Genomic DNA, 18,534 nt, shown 5'->3' with positions numbered 1-18,534 from the left:
ATAAATAAAAATGGCAAACATTTACAGAGCACTTACTGTGTGCCCAGAACTTTACATATTTTTTTGTGTGTGTGTATTCAGCTCCTTATTTCAGAAAAGTTTTTAACCCTCAGGAGCATAACAGCCCAAAAGAAAAATGATATTAGGGATATTATCTCTTGAAAGTCTTTCACAGTTCCATGAATTATTGAATCATTTCTAGGATGGGCACCCAGCGTACCTTACAGGGGAACTTTATAAGCATAACCGGCAACACACATGGTATCATTCCTACTTGCAACTCTTTCCGAGTGTTTTGTGCTTGGCCATCACATTGCACCTTCCAGTGTTTTATTTCCAACTCAGACCTCTTTAACAAGACAGCTTCTATAATGCCTGGGGATGAGAACAAGAGTAGAACTGCTTCATTCTTTTAACCTATACCTTCCAACTCCAAAATGTAGTGCTCTCTGTGAACTTTCTGTAAAATTAAGGAGAGCTTATGAAAGGGCTCATGACCTACAAAGAGCTTAATGCATTTTTAATGTACAATTCTGGTAACAGTGTCAGCTTATAGATTTCCAAATGACAGTCACAGTCGTGATTTAGAACAAATGGTCAAACCACAGAACAGAGTCAACAATATTTTCTCCCATCCCAAGAGGCTAACAGAATCCAAGGGAAGTATCTGACATCACCTAAATTGGTAAACAGCTCAAAACAATCTTAATTAACAGTTTGCTGGAGCACTTAATGACAGAAAGCATGCCTCAGTAGAAACTGGTATTCATAGGCTGCTCTCAAATTATTAACCAGTTAAGAAGATGGTTTAATGCCCTGGGAAACAAAATAGTCAAAATTAGGAATTAGAAAATCTTGCTTTTGTTCAGACTCTGACACTGGGTGAACTTGGGTAGTAATTTGAAATCTCTGAATCTATTTCCTACTCTCCAAAATGATGTCTAAGTTACCTCTTTTTTTTTCTGAGACAGAGTTTTTCTCTTGTTGCCCAGGCTGGAGTGGAATGGCGCGATCTCGGCTTACTGCATCCTCCTCCTCCTGGGTTCAAGCAATTCTCCTGCCTCAGCCTTCCTGAGTAGCTGGGGTTACAGCATGTGACACCACGCCCAGCTACTTTTGTATTTTTAGTAGAGCCTGGGTTTCTGCATGTTAGTCAGGCTGGTCTCGATCCCGACCTCAGGTGATCCGCCCACCTCAGTCTCCCAAAGTGCTGGGATTACAGGTATGAGCCACCACGCCCAGCCAGTTACCTTCTTTTAGCTTAAGTGTATACTGAATGCAATGGGATGGGGGTCAGGGGGCTTAATTAAAAATGACCAAACATTTTGGATTATGATGATGTAAAAATCATCTTTCAATATATATCAAGTGATTCAGCTGATGAAAGTTAACAACTATTGTCAGGCCTGGCTCAAAAATCTCCCCCACTGAGCACCTTGTAACCCCTACTCCTGCCCACCAGAGAACAACCCCCCTTTGACTGTAATTTTCCTTTACCTATCCAAATCCTATAAAATGGCCCCACCCTTATCTCCCTTCGCTGACTCTCTTTTCGGACTCAGCCCGCCTGCACCCAGGTGAAATAAACAGCCATGTTGCTCACACAAAGCCTGTTTGGTGGTCTCTTCACACGGACGCGCACAACAACTATCATGTATTTTGTTACCAGAGTTGATATGGCAGGTGATTTTTTTTTTTTTTTAACTGGAAATATTAGTGCTTACAACACAGCAAATCATAGTGCCTCTGGGTAAGAAGCCTTTCTTAAATCAACAGAAACATGCAACATTGTGAGTTCAAAAACGTTGAACTATTTTTTATGTGGTCATCTTTGGTCCTTAGTGTTGTCAGTCTTCTGGAATAGACTTCGAAAAGAATGGGCAATGTTTTAATCATTGCTTATCATCTAGCACAAGCAACTCCAGTAAGGAAAGGTTCCATAACCATGCCTCATAAAGCAAGCTAAAATGCGGTCACAAAAGTTTCAGCCTGAACTAACCCAGGTTAGGTCTAGATGCCAACAGGCACATTTATTCTGTTTTGTTGTTGTTGTTGTTGTTTTTTCTTCTGTGTGTTTCTTTGATAGAATTTATTTAAGGATAAATAAGGTTCTTTTTTTTGAGAAAAGTGTTATAGTATGTGTGTATTTTTTGGAGGTGCTGGAAGAAGAGAGGGGAGAAGTTGAAGAGGAGGAGACTGTATTAAGCTTCTGGGAAGGAAGCCCACTGCTTCTCAAGTTACCATTTGTAAACCCTTTACCCAGTTCTGTTTGGGCTATTGTCCTGAGTAAATCATCCATTGAAAATCAAGCTCTTCAGCTCATTATATATTCTTCATTTGAGGTGACCAGAACTATTTCCTGAAACCTGGTTTGGGTGCTAATTACCTGCTCAAACACCTAGCAAATACCTCTGTGGGTTTGTCATAGGAAAATTTCACTTTTTTATTTTCCTTAAATTGAGCACACTTATCACAAATTCCCTTTCAACCTCCTAGTCTTGACAATTAACGCCGTCTAAGTAGAGGAGCCCTTGCTCCTCTGGTCACTGGGAAGTGACTCTCATTCCTCCTTAGCTACCCTAAGTCATAGCTTACAGGCTCAGTTGTAGAGAAAAGTTTACCAAAGTAAGCCACATATTTCTATAGAGAAGTAAGCTGCTTTTCTTCCTCCAGGTATCTATCTATCTATCTATCTATCTATCTATCCATCCATCTTTTCCTCTTTCCCCAATGAGGCAGGAACTCCTTTTTACAAATACCCTAAGAAACTTATACAAAAAAGAACTTACACTTACAGACATTTCTGTCCCTTCAGATTTTAAAATAAATATTTCTGTTAGCCATCCTTCTATCCTAACTTCCCAAAGGAAAACCTCAAAATCATAGCATATGATTCGTCACAGTGATAAGATGATATTTCTATCAATTTTGAAGAGAATTATTTTACTGGGGAAAAATGTTTATGCACGTGTGTGTGTATAGTTGGTTCAAACACAAGTTACATTGCCTTTTCTTTCCTTCCCACATCTAAATAAATGTAAGCTCAAAAGAATGAATGTAGGTGTCATCTTTAAGAAAAATAATCATATAAAACCAAAACAAAATGAAGACAAAAACGTAAAATAAAACCACTAATAGAAGTCATATTTCGATCTTGTATCCCTGGGAAAGAATTGTAAGACTGGAAATTCATCTATTTCATTCTATGTCTATTGCATCCTGACTAGGCAAGATTTTTTCCCCCTTTCCTTAAGAAAGCTGAAGGTGAAGACTGTCTCTATGTGGCACTGTGGTATAAGTGACCACTGTTGTGGAGGAGAAAAGCCCATGAAGCTTAAAAATTTTGCAAAGAGAAAACAATCCTCCTGCAGACCACAGTAAATAAAATAACAGCAGTGGGGTGATTTGCAACCATGTAACGGGGCTTTTGTCTGGGTCTATTTCTCTGTGCCTTGAGGGTTTCTGTGTTCCTTCTCTGCAGGATCTCAGTGTTTCGCCCCTCCATTACAAAGGCCCAGGGCTTGAGCCCCTCCTCCAGCTGTTCACCCCCAATCTTGCCCATGCTGAGGCTTACTTACAGCAGACTGAAGAGTTTCAGTGGGGTGCAGGGCACTGCAATTTAGGATTTCTGCAGTACAGGGTGAATTTTCAAGAGTGTATCAGAGAGGGGAGCCAGACTTAAAAATAGCCTTTACTCATCCTATTAACCATTTCATTGCTGAACTGGCTTGTAAGGCAGGACCAGCAGGGTTTTTTCTCTAGAAAACTCCAAAATTGCTACAGCTGCCTCTGACAGTATGTATAAGGCAACACTTCACTGTGTCTTGGATAACAGCTGAATAAATGTTATGATTCACTACAGAAAGAATTACGGTATTTAAAAAATTATTGTATTCCTCTTTACGTGGGGTTTGAGGGTGGAAATGAGGGAAGGGATTAGAGAAGCAGGGGGAGAGGAAGAGTGAAAGAAAGAAGGAAGAGAGAAATCTTGGTGAATAGAGGAGTAAGGAAGCCTCTTGTTCTGGTTCGTATTGATCTTATTTAAGCATGGGGAGAACTGATGAGTCTGTGATTATTTTAATGACCATGAAACCTATGCATTCAAAGAAATAAATGAAGCTATGTAATCACCTTCTAAGTAATATCAAAGAACTATGGAAAGGACTAGGGGGAGGGCCATCATTGTATAATAACATTTACATCATACAGGGCTCTGCAGGCAAAGGTAAACTACGGGTTGAAGTACTGTATTTCCAGGGGGACAAGAGCCTACAGTTCAATACTCTGTGACTGTGACCTACCTAACGCAAGGAAGGGTAAGGCATTGAGAAATAATTGTTTCTATTTTGGTATTTCGGCAAGGGAAACACTGATGTTCAAGGTTTCTGAGTGGTTTATAAAGTAAGCAAAACTTTGGAAGTGCAACAACACAGACTATATAAACAGTGGGCAAATAGAGTCAGATGCTGTCTTAGAATAGGCTTTAATTTTTAAATGATAATGAAAATATACTTGTTTCAGACAAAAGACAAACTTCTGATTATCTTAAATAATGTGACAGTATTTTAATGTGACATTGTAAAATAATATGATTGCTTGCCTAAAGGGAGGTATTAAGAAATATGAGACACTGACACTGCCCTCAAGACTAGCCAGAAAGACAGGACAGGTGCACATAAAAAGATGACTAGTGCTATGATGTTGTTTAATACAAATTCTAATCAGCTGATTATAAACATTTGTGATTTTAATGAACTTTCATGTTTAACAGGCTATGCAGCTATGAGGAAAAAACCTCAACTCTGGAATCTGACAGAGGTGGTTTCCAATTCTAGTTCTTCCACTTGTTAGTTATGTAATGCAATAAAAATTGCTTTAAAATTGCTAAATGTTTCTGGGTCTCAGTTTTCTTCTCTGTAAAATGGGGATACCATCACCTGCCTCCTCATGTAGCTGTGAGGATTGAGAAAATAATAAATGGAAACCACCTGGGTGTATTTGGGCATGTAATCATAATAGCTGTTATCACTAATCCCATTACTCTAAATAGGCAACAGAAATTCTTAAAATATGTACCATAGAAAAATAAAACCTAATTTAAAACTTTAAGCCCTTCAAACCTTAGGGCTCCTGATTATGGGTCTGTTATTATTAAAACACTGCTACAAATAGGTTTGCCACAAAAAGAACAGGACATTCAGTTAAATTTGAATTTCAGATGAAAAACAGATACTTTTCAGTATATGGCCCATGCCCTATTATACGAAAAAATTGTTTGCTGTTTATCTGAAATTCAGTAACCGTCCATCTTGCTTTTTATTTGTTAAATCTGGCAACTTTAGTATAAACAGTAAAGACTTGAGTATATGTAATTCCTGTCTCCTTTAGCCCAAGTCCCTACTGAGGTAACAGGAAAGAAATCCTTATTTCAGAAAGTGAAAAAAATAATAAATGAAATTAATATCATCAAAACTTTTTACATATGCAGAACATGATTTGTCAATATAAGAGATAAAATCAACTCCCATTTTCCATGTGACAGTTTAAAAAGTGACTTTTGGTTGTTTTATAATCTCTCACCCAAACCACAGCCATGTGCTATTTCTAGGTTCATTTGGCCAGTTCTGAATCTGACTACTACCAGGCCTTGAAATGAGTTTTGTTTTGTTTTGCCTTTCCTTTCTCCAGTGCAGGGCTCCACAGAAACTTTATTACACAGATAGACCTGTGGAGCTGATTGTACACTGACAAATAAGACACCCAAATTGAGATACCTTATCAAAAAGGAAAGTGCTTTCCAGTGAAGCGGTTTTATGTAGGTAAGGGAATGTGTCTGCTCAGAAAATGTTTAGGTCAAACAGAAATATTTAGGTAAATGTAAAATGATATTACAAATGTATGTGTGACATTTGCATTTGTTTAACACTTGATATTCCTTTGTTATTTTGTTTTCCAGATAGGATGATAGAGTGAAGGCCTTATCACTTCAATATTGAATGTAGAAATTACAGTATAGTAAAATTCAGAAAATTTCATCAACATAAAGTTAATACTTTGTACATGAGCTGTGAGCTTTTAATCCATGAATTCCTACTTATGTGCAGAGGATGTTAATAAGTATTTCTGACTTAACTTTATCAATGAAAGACAGCATACTGAAGTTTGCTTTCACACATATTTACTTGGCTTTGTAGTAACATGGTTGATAATTGACATGCTTATATATAAATTCATAAATGCTATTAACTGATAAGAAATAAAAATACTTCAGAATAAAATGAGAACTTTATTTTAGTCTTTAAAAATAGTAAAAGTTTAAAAGTTGAAATTTTTGCCTCTATTCTATTAAGTTTCTTTATTCATCACTGACACAGATGTATTCTCTTCATTTTTAAATTTTTCTGATACCCCAATATTTATTTAAATGCTACAAATGTCTTTATTTCTAAGCAAACTGTAAAGACTGGTTTCAAAAACTTTTTTTTATATGTTATCCTATCAAAGTTCTTATTTCATCTTCATTTAGAGCTTAAAACAATGTAATCCCACCAAAATCATGAAAGCAAACAAAAATCAGAACATTAGAACAACACATTTTCCTTTTTGAAGGACAGAGAAAAATCATGGGTAATTCAGGCCAGTTGATTTCTAGAGAACTCCAGCTATCAGAATGACTTTGTTGGGAGCGGCCACCCAACGGTCTTGGCCATTACGTGTCAACCTGTCAAACCAACAAACAAAAAACACCATAGGCTTTAGCACAAATGGCATATGACAGATGCAGATGTGGCTCTGAAAAGAATCCTTTGCTTTTGAAACACCTGCAAGAATTCCAAAACAACTGGCATGCCTTCCACTCTGCCATAGCCACTTTCCTGACCCCGAGTTCGGAGTAGTAAAGGAAAAATGCCTAGCATGTACAGTATTCCACTCCCAATGGGGAGAGCAGTGGGGGGCTGATGAGGAGCAAGTACAGTGTTGATATCACAATGCCACGCACCTGCTTTGGATGTAAAAAGAGGAGTTTATTACAGAAACTGCAGCATTTTTCAGCTTCTCATTAAGCAGTAGTGGACAAATTCAAGTGTGTTTTCTTTTTATTAGGTTAACCCATCCTGAATTAAAAGGGCCTATTGAGAGATTTTTTTTTTTTTTTTTTTTTGTCCCTCCCTTTCCCAACAGGTATATTGTCTTCCTTTCAAAATTAAATCGCTTCCCACATTTTGGTTTAGGGAGATGAGCAATTTGCAGTACTGTTGCAAAGTAGTGTTTCCTAGATAATAGCCAAAAAGTAAAATTTAGTGTACACTTTAACAGATATCTTTTCATTTTAAAAAGGCAAGCATCCCCCAAATACCTTTCTATTCTATGACTGTTTTTATGTCTGAAAAATATATTACCAAGAAGACATAAATCATTCCTAGGGAATATTCCCACTGTGTGCATTTTAGCTGATACTTTTTGAAGGATCATCCTCAACAACCAGTACTATTAAATAATAACTAACATAATTTTTTAAGGTTATCAGTTGGTAGAGGAAAGTGCCCCTGTAACCCAGCAATTTTTGTTGTCAGAGTCAGTTGTTTGATAGTATTTTTCACTTCTTCCTTAATAACATTGTTATACTATATATACATACTTACAAAATAGCATTTCTTGAGTTAGCAGTCAAACTGTGAATATAGATAGGACACTACTATTTTATCAGAAAGAATGCTAGAGAGAGCAGGCTGCCCAGTAGCAAATTACAAAGTTTTGGCTCCCAAGAATGAGATGCGTTGTTTGTTCTTGCACACTGCAGCTGCCTCCGCACCCCACCCCCCCTTTTTTGGTGGTTTATTACACACAAGCTACTAATGAATGGGAGCCGCTGTTTTACAGTACACCACACTTACAGGACTTATCTCTAGGCCTACCACAGATTTGACTGATCAACAGCAGGGCACCGCCATCATAATTCTTCCTAGAAACAGGAGTATAAAAAGGGGTTTGTTGGAGGTTGGCTGGGTCTGCAGAGAATCCTGCCCGCAGGGCTTGCTGATGCCATCACTAGCTGTTATGGTCTTTGGCCTAATAAGGTACAGAAACAAAGATTGTTCACTTATTCAAGAAGACTAAAGCACCAGAATGATGGAAAGTAGAGGCAGTAGGGCACATATCCAAGTGGGATTAAGGCCACAGTGCAACTTTATAGGGCTGTCTGGGTGGCAGAATAAGGATCTGCAGCTGAGAATCCAGTTCAAACATAATTTATTATATGTCATTCATAGTTAGAGGTAGCTGACATTAGGAGTTAAATTGTTGCATTGTGTGCAACTGATTTTGATAAGTATTTTTGTAAGATTCTGACATATTATTATAACTCAGAAACAGAAGCAGAAGGTAAACAACAGACTGATTAAAAAAGCAGTGCTATCTAAGGAATATCTCTAGAAAAAGCCATGGTGGTTCATTTTATTTTTTATTTTTTATTTTTTATTTTTGGTCCTCTGCTTTAAAGTTGTCCTTCACATGTCCTTTAAATGTGTTCTTCACATTTCTAAATGTTAACATTTTTCTCATTGCAGTAAAATAGAACAACTTGTATCTTCTAGGCTTTTTCAAATTTTCAGAAAAACATCAACAAAATAAATTCACTTTTTTCCCAACAAAGCAAACACACAATCCTGTTTTATATGTGAAGAAGTTTTAACTTGGAGAAGTCATTTGCCTCAGTCCTAAAGTCATTGAATAATCTAGCAGAAAATAAATTTCTGAAATTCAACCTTCTAGTCTTTTCATTATACTTTCCTAACCAATAATGGGAGTGTAGCAAGACCAGCAATAAAAATAATAATAATAATAATAATAAGGGATTTAAGAAAAACTATTTCCTCTGTTTGTGGATTCCAAATACTGCTAGAATTAGAAATATAAATTATGAAAATGGTATTCTCACAATGAGCCCTGTGCATTTTGAAGTAGCTATACAGTAGTCATTGTCCAGAGAAAGGACTGTACTTGGCTGAAACCGTATCATATTATAAATGGACTGTATGTTCTCAGAGCACAACATTTTGTTTATCCTGATTTCAAACCATTTAAGCATTTAAAATTGGTGTCTTAATTTAATTTTTTAAATTTTTGTTTTAACTTTTACTTTAGGTTTGGGGGACCATGAGAAGGCTTGTTACATAGGTTACATAGGCAAACTCATGTCATGGGAGTTTGTTGTATAGATTATTTCATCACCCAGGAATAAAGCCCAGTATCTTTTCTGCTCCTCTCCCTCCTCCCACTCACCCTATCAAGTAGACACCAGTTTCTGTTATTTCTTTCTTTGTGGTCATAAGTTCTCATCATTTAGCTCCCACTTATAAGTGAGAACATGCAGTGTTTGGTTTTCTGTTCCTGTATTAGTTTGCTGAAGATAATGGCCTCCAGCCCCATCCATGTTCCTGCAAAAGACATGATCTCGTTCTTTTTTGTGGCTGCACGGTATCTTAATTTTATGATTATCTTTAGCACTTAGGACATTGCCAGGCTTACTATTTTATTCCATCTTTTATTATGTTCCTTTATATGTCTTCACTCATGCCCGCTTTGGCAGCACATTAACTTGTAGTTGCCTGGTGCTTATTTCAGAAAGCAGAAGAATGTCTTGTTGTGACATAAGGACCACAGTATTTGTGAAACTAGTCTACATCAAATGGGAACATTTGAGGTGAGACAGCATGGAACTGTGTTAAACTGGTTCTTTTCTGAAATCTCTAGGAGTTAAAAAAATTGTTTTTCTTCCCTTAGTCTGAAGACGTATTTTCATATTCTTGGCCTGTAAGGCGGGGAGTGGGGAAATACATGTTTAAGATGCAGTGCTTATTTGTAACTCTTTAAGGGGGGTCTGGGAGCACATGGCACATAAGAATCTCTTACTTACTGGTTATATGACCTTAGGCAATTTAGTAAACCTCTGTGAGCCTCATTTTGATCATTTATAAAATGCAGATATATTATACCCCTTTCTGCATCCCTTATTTTATATTCCAAGACAAAATAAGATATTAGCAATTGCTTTAAAGTGGAAGCACCTGGAAACAACCTACATGACCATCAACAAGAGAAAGGTTAAACAAATTCTCATCCAACCCTACTGCGGGATGTTACGTAGCTGTTACGAAAACGAAAATAGATCTGTTGATGTATTCCCTCTGACGTATCGTGAAATGATAAAATATATACAGTAAAATCTCATTACCTAAAAGAAAACCCTGAGTATACATGTATGTTCATAATAATAAGAGTAGTTGGCCAGGTGTGGTGTCTCACACCTGTAATCCCAGCACTTTGGGAGGCCAAGGTGGGCAGATCACCTGAGATTAGGAGTTCGAGACCAGCCTGGCCAACATTGAGAAACCCTGTCTCTACTAAAAATACAAAATTAGCCAGGCGTGGTGGTGCATGCCTGTAATCCCAGCTACTTGGAAGGCTGAGGCAGGAGAATTGCTTGAACCTGGGAGGCAGAGATTGCAGTGAGCTGAGATCCCACCTGGGGACTCCAGCCTGGGCAACAAGAACAAAACTGCCTCAATTAAAAAAAAAAAAAAAAAGGTAGTTAACCCCTATAAAATGCTTACTGTGTGACAAGCACTGCTCTAAGTAGTTCACATATAAATTTACTTAATCCTTACAATAACCTAATGAGACACTATAGGTTGGATGTAGCTTACCTGAAATGCCTGAGAGCAGAAGTGTTTGGAATTTCAGACCTTTTCGGATTTTGAAATATTTGCATATACATAATGAGATATCGCATGAAACAAAGTTTTAACTGCAACACATCACAAGATCAGGTACGAAATGTTTCACTTGTGGTGTCATGTTGGTGCTCAAAAAGTTTCAAATTTTGGAGCATTTTGGATTTTGGATTTTCAGATTAGGGTTATGTCCTGTGTGCTGTTGTCATCCCCACTTTTATAGATGAGAAAACTGAGGTCATACATGCAGAAGTATTAATGGTAGAGCTGGGACTCAAACCTTCACTGTCTAGATTAAAAGTCTATGCTCTTAACTACTATCTGTCTATCATCTTTCTTTCAATTCATAATAGTCATCTTTCTATCTGAAATCTAGAAGGATACACACTTCTGGGAAGGGCACTTTCACTTTTTATTCTATATATCATTTTCACTTCGTTTGTCTACACTTTTGTATTGTTTGAAGTGCTATAGTCAAGTTTAAAGTTATGGTACTGCAGATATCTGATATACAGCTGTAGTCATTATAAAGAAAAAGCTTTAGAAACAAGTGGTCTTTAAGTGGGTACTGAAGGCAATGTCAATAACTTATTTTGGGTAGAGTTTTAAATATGCATATTGTTGGCCGGGCGTGGTGGCTCAAGCCTGTAATCCCAGCACTTTGGGAGGCCGAGACGGGCGGATCACAAGGTCAGGAGATCGAGACCATCCTGGCTAACACGGTGAAACCCCGTCTCTACTAAAAAATATTTAAAAAACTAGCCGGGCGAGGTGGCGGGCGCTTGTAGTCCCAGCTACTGGGGAGGCTGAGGCAGGAGAATGGTGTAAACCCGGGAGGCGGAGCTTGCAGTGAGCTGAGATCCGGCCACTGCACTCCAGCCTGGGCGACAGAGCGAGACTCCGTCTCAAAATAAATAAATAATAAATAAATAAATAAATAAATATGCATATTGTTGTATCTTTGAAGGCAGGAGGTGTGACACCTTTGACACCTTTTTCTTTTAATTGCAACACCTATTTCTTTCAATAGAACCCACCCCATATGAGCGCTCAAAAGTTTTGTTTACCGACTGAAAGAAGCCTATAAGTAAAAGACTTCTGTTAGGGCAGAGCTATAGTATGAGGATACGTAGCAGAGCAAAGTTAAATTGAAATTGAATATAGGATTCCAAACAACTAGCCAGTGCTTTTCCCAACTTGATTAACCAGCCACAGATACAAACAGGTGTTTCTAGGTGGGCACAGTGGCTTACACCTGTAATCCCAGCATTTTGGGAGGCTGAGGTGGGAGGATTGCTTGAGCCTGGGAGTTCAAGACCAGCCTAGGTGACAGAGTGAGACTCTATCTCTATTTAAAAAAAAAAAGCTATGCATGGTGGCACATGCCTGTGGTCCCAGCTACTCAGGAGGCTAATGTGGGAGAATCTTTTGAGCCCTGGAGTATAAGGCTGCAGTGAGCTGTGATCGTACCACTACACTTCAGCTTGGGTGACAGAGTGAGACCTCATCTCAAAAAAATAAAATTAAAATGAGCATTTCTTTTACTCCCCCAAACCTTTGGGTTCATCCCCATTGTTTGCCTCAAATTTTATTTTAATTTGATGTTCAATATATTTCAACCTATTTCCCCTGTAAAATATTACTTGTGCCTGGATTTCCAAGCTTTAGGCCTAGGATTTAGTTTCCACTTGATTTAATATTTCATATTAAGAAGAGTGACATTTATAACAATTATCCTTTTTCTGGGCTCTTGTGCTTTACATCACCAGAAACTTTTGTATTAGTTTACTATTTTGATTATTACAGGATGACTCTGATGTTGCTAGAATGTATTTAGTGTGTCTTTATTTCCTGCTTCTCTGCTTCTTTGCCTTTTACTATCTTTTTAACAAAGATTCTGAGGTTCTTCATATAATTGGCTGATACTTCCTGATTGCAAGATATCTCTGTGGGCTTTAAACATACTTAAATGTATTTCTAAACTTTTCATTCACATGCATAAGTATTAATGTAGGGCTTCTGAAGGAATGGCAGAGTTAAAAAAATTTTTTTCTTCCCTTAGACTGAAGATTTACTTCCATATCCTTGGCCTGTAAGGGGGGAGTGGGGAAGCACATGTTTAAGATGCAGTGCTTATTTGTAACTCTTTAGGGGGCTCTGGCAGCATATGGCACATAAGAAGTGACTCATGCAATATCTTTGAAAAAGAGTGATTGCTTTTTCATAAGAGTCTTCATTTTAATATGTTTAAAATGTTAAACATATTGCAAATGTTATTTCACAAATAAGAGAATATACATCCAAAGGAAGATATGGAGGCACACAGAGGCAGCCAGATCTAGGAACAAAATACTAGATTTCCAAAACTTGCTCCTCTTCACTGAATTTTAACTCTTTAAATGTTTTTATCACTAGTAAAATGTTTTCATGGCACTTATGATGATAGTATTTCCTTAGTGAATAAAGCTATAGGATAACCTATTAAAGTAGATAATATTCAGACTCATTTTATATTGCCCTAGAAACTTTATTTAAAATCCATTAAATAATTTTCTAGGAAATATTCTACATAATCTCACCTTTCTGCCTTTCTCTTCCATCTGGAATAAGGTGCCATAACTGTCTATCACAGCCCTACCTATTCTTCAATCCCCACTTTCGCCAACTCTCTTTAGGCCTCTCCACATTTTTATAACTGCTTGTTCACACCTTTAGCGTAGCTCATTCTGAAGAGAAACTTGTACACACGCCAATTTATCTTTCTTGGAGAGCTGGGACCAAATCTGGAGATTTTTTTTTCTGTTTTGTTTTGATTTTTAAATTCCAATCCATACTTCCTCCCAGAACCTAGCATATCATTCCATGATGGCAGGGAGTTGGTTTTATTCATTTGTGAACAACTTAGAGAAATGCATCATGCCTATTATAGAGGGCTGTCAATTATGCTTATTCTATGAATGGCAGACACCTGACAATACTCACCAGAAACAGAACAGCTCTAGCTTTTGCTGGTAAATTAAGTCCCATAACCACAAATTGTATTTGTCAGCACTCAGACATACTATAGTCACAATATCAAAAGACAGAGGAAAATCTAGTATAATAAAAACCAATATCCAAGTAGTTGGCCAAATGTTTTACTATCCATTGTGATCTTTTTTTTCTTTTTTCTTCTTCTTCTTTTTTTTTTTTTTGAGACGGAATTTTGCTCTTGTTGCACAGGTTGGAGTGCAATGGTGCGATCTCAACTCGCTGCAACCTCCGCCTCCCGGATACAAGTATTCTCCTGCCTCAGCCTCCCGAGTAGCTGGGATTATAGGCATGTGTCATCACAACTGGCTAATTTTGTATTTTTAGTAGAGTCGGAGTTTCTCTGTGTTGGTCAGGCTGGTCTTGAATTCCCGACCTCAGGTGATCCGTCTGCCTCAGTCTCCCAAAGTGCTGGGATTACAGGTTCAGCCACCACGCCCAGCCCTGCATTATGATTTTCTAAATAGACATGGATACATACTTTTCCTTTTAGAAGAATACAGAACATTTTTATGCCTTATTGACTTGCTTAAAAACTTTATTAGGAAGAATTCTTACCATTCTAAACAAATCTTATTTTGCCAAAATTTATTCATCTGTCCAGATTGATAACAGCCTTGTGGGGGTTGCGGGGACAAAGAGAAAGAATGAACATACATTAAATATTTGATAACACAGTATATTGGACAGGGGTGGGAAAAAAGTGAGAAATCTCTGATTTTTATTCAGATTTTTCAATGCTAGCTAGTATTGTGCTTTTATGTACTTATATACAAATTATGTGTAGCAATTTGACAAAATTTCTTGTCAGACTTCTAAAAATGCTCTTTTTCTTTGCAACACGAGAAGCTAACGTAACTAACCAATAGTTTAGATGACTTGGAAAGACTACAAAGATAGCAAGAGGGAAACTGCCAGAATCTGTAACATTTTAAAAGTTGATCACTCAGTATTGGATTTTCATTGTCAGAAAAGTCTTGATACTATACTTGAGGGTTTTCTGACTTGATGCAAGTTTAAACTGAAGTGTTTCATTGTTCAGCACCTCAGTTTGGCAAAATATATTGTATTAGATAACTCCTTAACTTAAGCTGCCCTATATTTTAAAAGAAAAAACACCTAAAAACTGATGAGTAACACAGGAAAGAAGAAGGGAAGAAAAGAGAGGAGGAAGACTAAAAAGGAAGGATAGGGAAGAGGAACAAGAAAGAAAGAAGGAAAAAGAGAAGGGGAAGAGAGAGAAGGAAGGGAAGGAAGGACAGAAGGAAGGAAGGAGGAAGGGAAGAAAATCTGTTTTGAACAGCTGTTAAAGACACACGAACAAAATGAATGCGATTGCTAATATAAGAAATTATAAAATTTCGAAGAATATCTAAACAAACATAGCTATCAGTATAAGAGACCTTATTTTTGCATTTCCTAATTTGCACATAAGTAGAGGAGACACTAGAAGTTTGTATTTGGAGACTTGAACATTAACCTGTACATCAAAATGAACAATCTTCAGTCTAATGTTATGTTGTTGTAGAAAAACTGTAGTACAAAAAAAGGTTATAATATGTCATTATTGATACCAGAACAGTCGCTTTTCTTTTTCTGTACAGTTTTTCATTTTGTCTAATGCTAACAAGTTTAACTAGATTTTTCTGGCTGCCAGAATAATTCAAGGGCAAAAGCATTAATTTAAGTATATATAAATGACTAATTTTATTTTATATAATTTAAGAAATAAAAAATAAGAATTTACATATTAACATCCACACTGCTCGCATTACATGTTTAAAGCAATATAATTAGAAACCTAAGAAGAATAAAATAATGTCATCTATTTGTAATTCTTGATTTCTGTAATGTTTAGATAAGTTACATTAATGTCAAGTTAACTAATCCTTTTACTATTATTCCGAGAGTATTTTCCAAACCTCTTTTTTTAACACAAAAAGTAAAAGCCTAAGAGAACAAAAGTAGTTCTATATAACTTTGTTTATCCAGACTTGCTAACATGTTAAAAGATTTTAAAAGTTTTTTAAAATTGAAGGGAAACCTAAAACTCAAGAGCTTTATCAATGGTATATTCTCAAATAATTTCTTAATATGAAGAACCTGCTTCTAAAGTCTTATGCTATATTTTATTTTGAAATATAGAATCATGTTTTTGTATATGTGGTTTAAATTCCAGGTAGTTATTTAATTTATATAGAGCTTCCCATGTTTAACTTTTGGAAATTAAAACTGTCAGTGCTGAAAGAACATTTAAGCATATATATAGAAAGAAAAACAATAACTGGTAAAATTCACTTTTAAGTAAATAGAATTCTTTTCAGTCATGTCTTTTAAGTTTTTAATTTGTGAGATATAAAATCTTTGCTCTCTAATACAAAATCTTGATCTTCAGGGATATAGAACACAAAAGCAATTCAAAAGCCTTTTGCTACAGGTCAATCACTTGAAACAGAAGCTACAAAATCTGAGTTGGTATCTCAGTTCTTCCATTTATTAGCTCAATCACAGTGTGCAATCACAGGTAAAATGGGATTGATGAGTTTTGTTTATCTTATAACAGTATTCTAAGGATTAAACAAAATTATGATTTAAAAAGTGCTTTGTAAGCTACAGGGCATTAAGCGAATGAAAAATTTTTAAATAAGAATTTTATCTAAGTGAGAAGCTATGATTTATGCAAGATATTCTTATCATTGACTTTTGTATCTAAGCCTAGTACCACTTTGGAATCATCGATTTAACCAACAGTAAGTAGAGTGTCTTTCTGGTCACCTCTCTGACAGATTAACAACCTGGAAAAAAAATGATCTACAGTTTCAGCTGTATTAGGGGGACAGTGTAATCACTAGGACAATTCTTAATACAAAGAGAGTGGAAACGTGATTCTGAAGAGGGGAAATATCAAAGGTACTCTTTATCAAGAGTGAAACTTTGAAATCCATCTATTTAAGATTAATCACTATTCTTTTAGTTAAGCTGTTGTCATCTCTAACTTCCCCTGAGTAGAAAATAATCTACACTTCCAACTAAGTTATTCATGGTCCAATTTGTTCTCAGAATACTATAATAGGCTTTGTGAAGATAAGTTTTATAACAGGGATTTAACATAGTGAGAAGCCAAGACACAGAGGCCTTCAAACACAAAGAGTATATATATATATAAACTGCTCTGTCCTTTCCCCCTCTTCTTCTACCCTCCCCTTTCCCTCTCCCAAAAGGATATTCACCCCTACTTAAAAATCTAATTTTTACAAAGGATTCAGATGAAATGGCATCTCAACAACTTCACAGTACAATTGGTTTAGCCACTGCAGTGTTGCTTTTGAAGCCATTTTCAACAGAGATGGGAAAATGGGAGAACTCTGAGTAAAGCACTGGAAGAAGAAACGCTGTGAATGGTTTTAAGAAAGAAAAACATTCATAATCTTTCCTCTTGGCAGTTCTGTCTTCTTGATGGCCACATTTACATACTGAGTTCATAGGCTAGAACGCTCAAAGAGAACTCTACTTTCCTAGAGAAAATAAAACATTCAGGGTGGCATCCTGGGGGGGAAAAAAGGAAAAGGAAATAATCACTGATGATTTATACATATCATATTTATTTTCCAAGTTTCTGATATCTTAAACTGTTGAAAATACATAAAGTTATTCAGAGACACTATTTTTTTGTTTTATTCCTCTTTAGCTCTATGAGATGTAACTCTATATTTACAATTTTTCTCTCATTTTTATCCAAATGAATATATTGGCTTATTGCTTTACAAAGTAGAAATGTACCTTGAGTGCAACAAGTTTATCTTTATTCCACACTGTTGGGTTTTTTAAAGGTTCTTTATTTTTCCATTTTAAACACTTCAAAACACACATGCAAAATTTTAGTATTTAAAATATTAGAAACTCCTTACCTGTTAATGTGTTTTAATAACTAGTTTGCCTTTTCTGAACATATTACATTCCTGCTGTACCTATTTTGTAGCAAGTATGCCTATCTTATTTGCATATTTGTAACAAAGTATGCAAAGAGATAAAGATATGTGACCTATTTATATTTAAAACTGACTAGAAAACTCTACAAGTCACAGGAATTCTGTAACAGATACTCATTTAAAACTTTTTCTAACAAAGATTTTTAAAAATTGTTTTTTAACGTGCTTTTAATGATTCCTAGCACTCACACCTCCTTACTTGCTTTCCAAACTGTTTATACTGTCCCCAATAACACTCAGTGGAAAGCTGTCATTCCTGGCTAAATCCTTACTTAGGGTGGATGCTATGCCTCCGTGAGACAGGGTCAGGGGGTCAAAATCGATTTTGGAGGCCACCTGGAGAGTCCAGGCCATGAACTGACTCGAAAAATTTATATCAGAGCCAGAATGGTCCACCTCCCAGGGTCAGATCTGGCCTGACACTCCAACCGCAGGCTGGGGCATGCTAGACCGAGCTCAGAGAGAGGCCAGGGTTGTTGACCCTGCCAGCTGACCTCTTCAAACTTCAGGAGAATTTTTTTGGCAGTTACCACGGTGACTGGGTACTCTAAAAGCTTATCCTTCTTACTGAATGGAGGGAAAAAATTAGGAAAAAAATATGTTAAAACCTACCTTGCAGAGATGCCTATCATGGTTAAAGTAAAAAAAAAAAAAAAAAAAAAAAAAAAGGTGGAGAGGGGGAAGGGAAGGGAAGTTGTGGCCCTAAATTGTCTATGCCTTTGGTATTAATCACTACTGCTTTCCAAAAAAGAAAAAAAAAAAACTAGAATTTACAAGTCTTT

The sequence above is a fragment of the Trachypithecus francoisi genome, unplaced genomic scaffold (assembly GCF_009764315.1).
Source record: "Trachypithecus francoisi isolate TF-2019V2 unplaced genomic scaffold, Tfra_2.0 Lachesis_group0, whole genome shotgun sequence".
NCBI classification, from domain to species: domain Eukaryota; kingdom Metazoa; phylum Chordata; class Mammalia; order Primates; family Cercopithecidae; genus Trachypithecus; species Trachypithecus francoisi.
Note: the sequence above shows the minus strand (reverse complement) of the source record.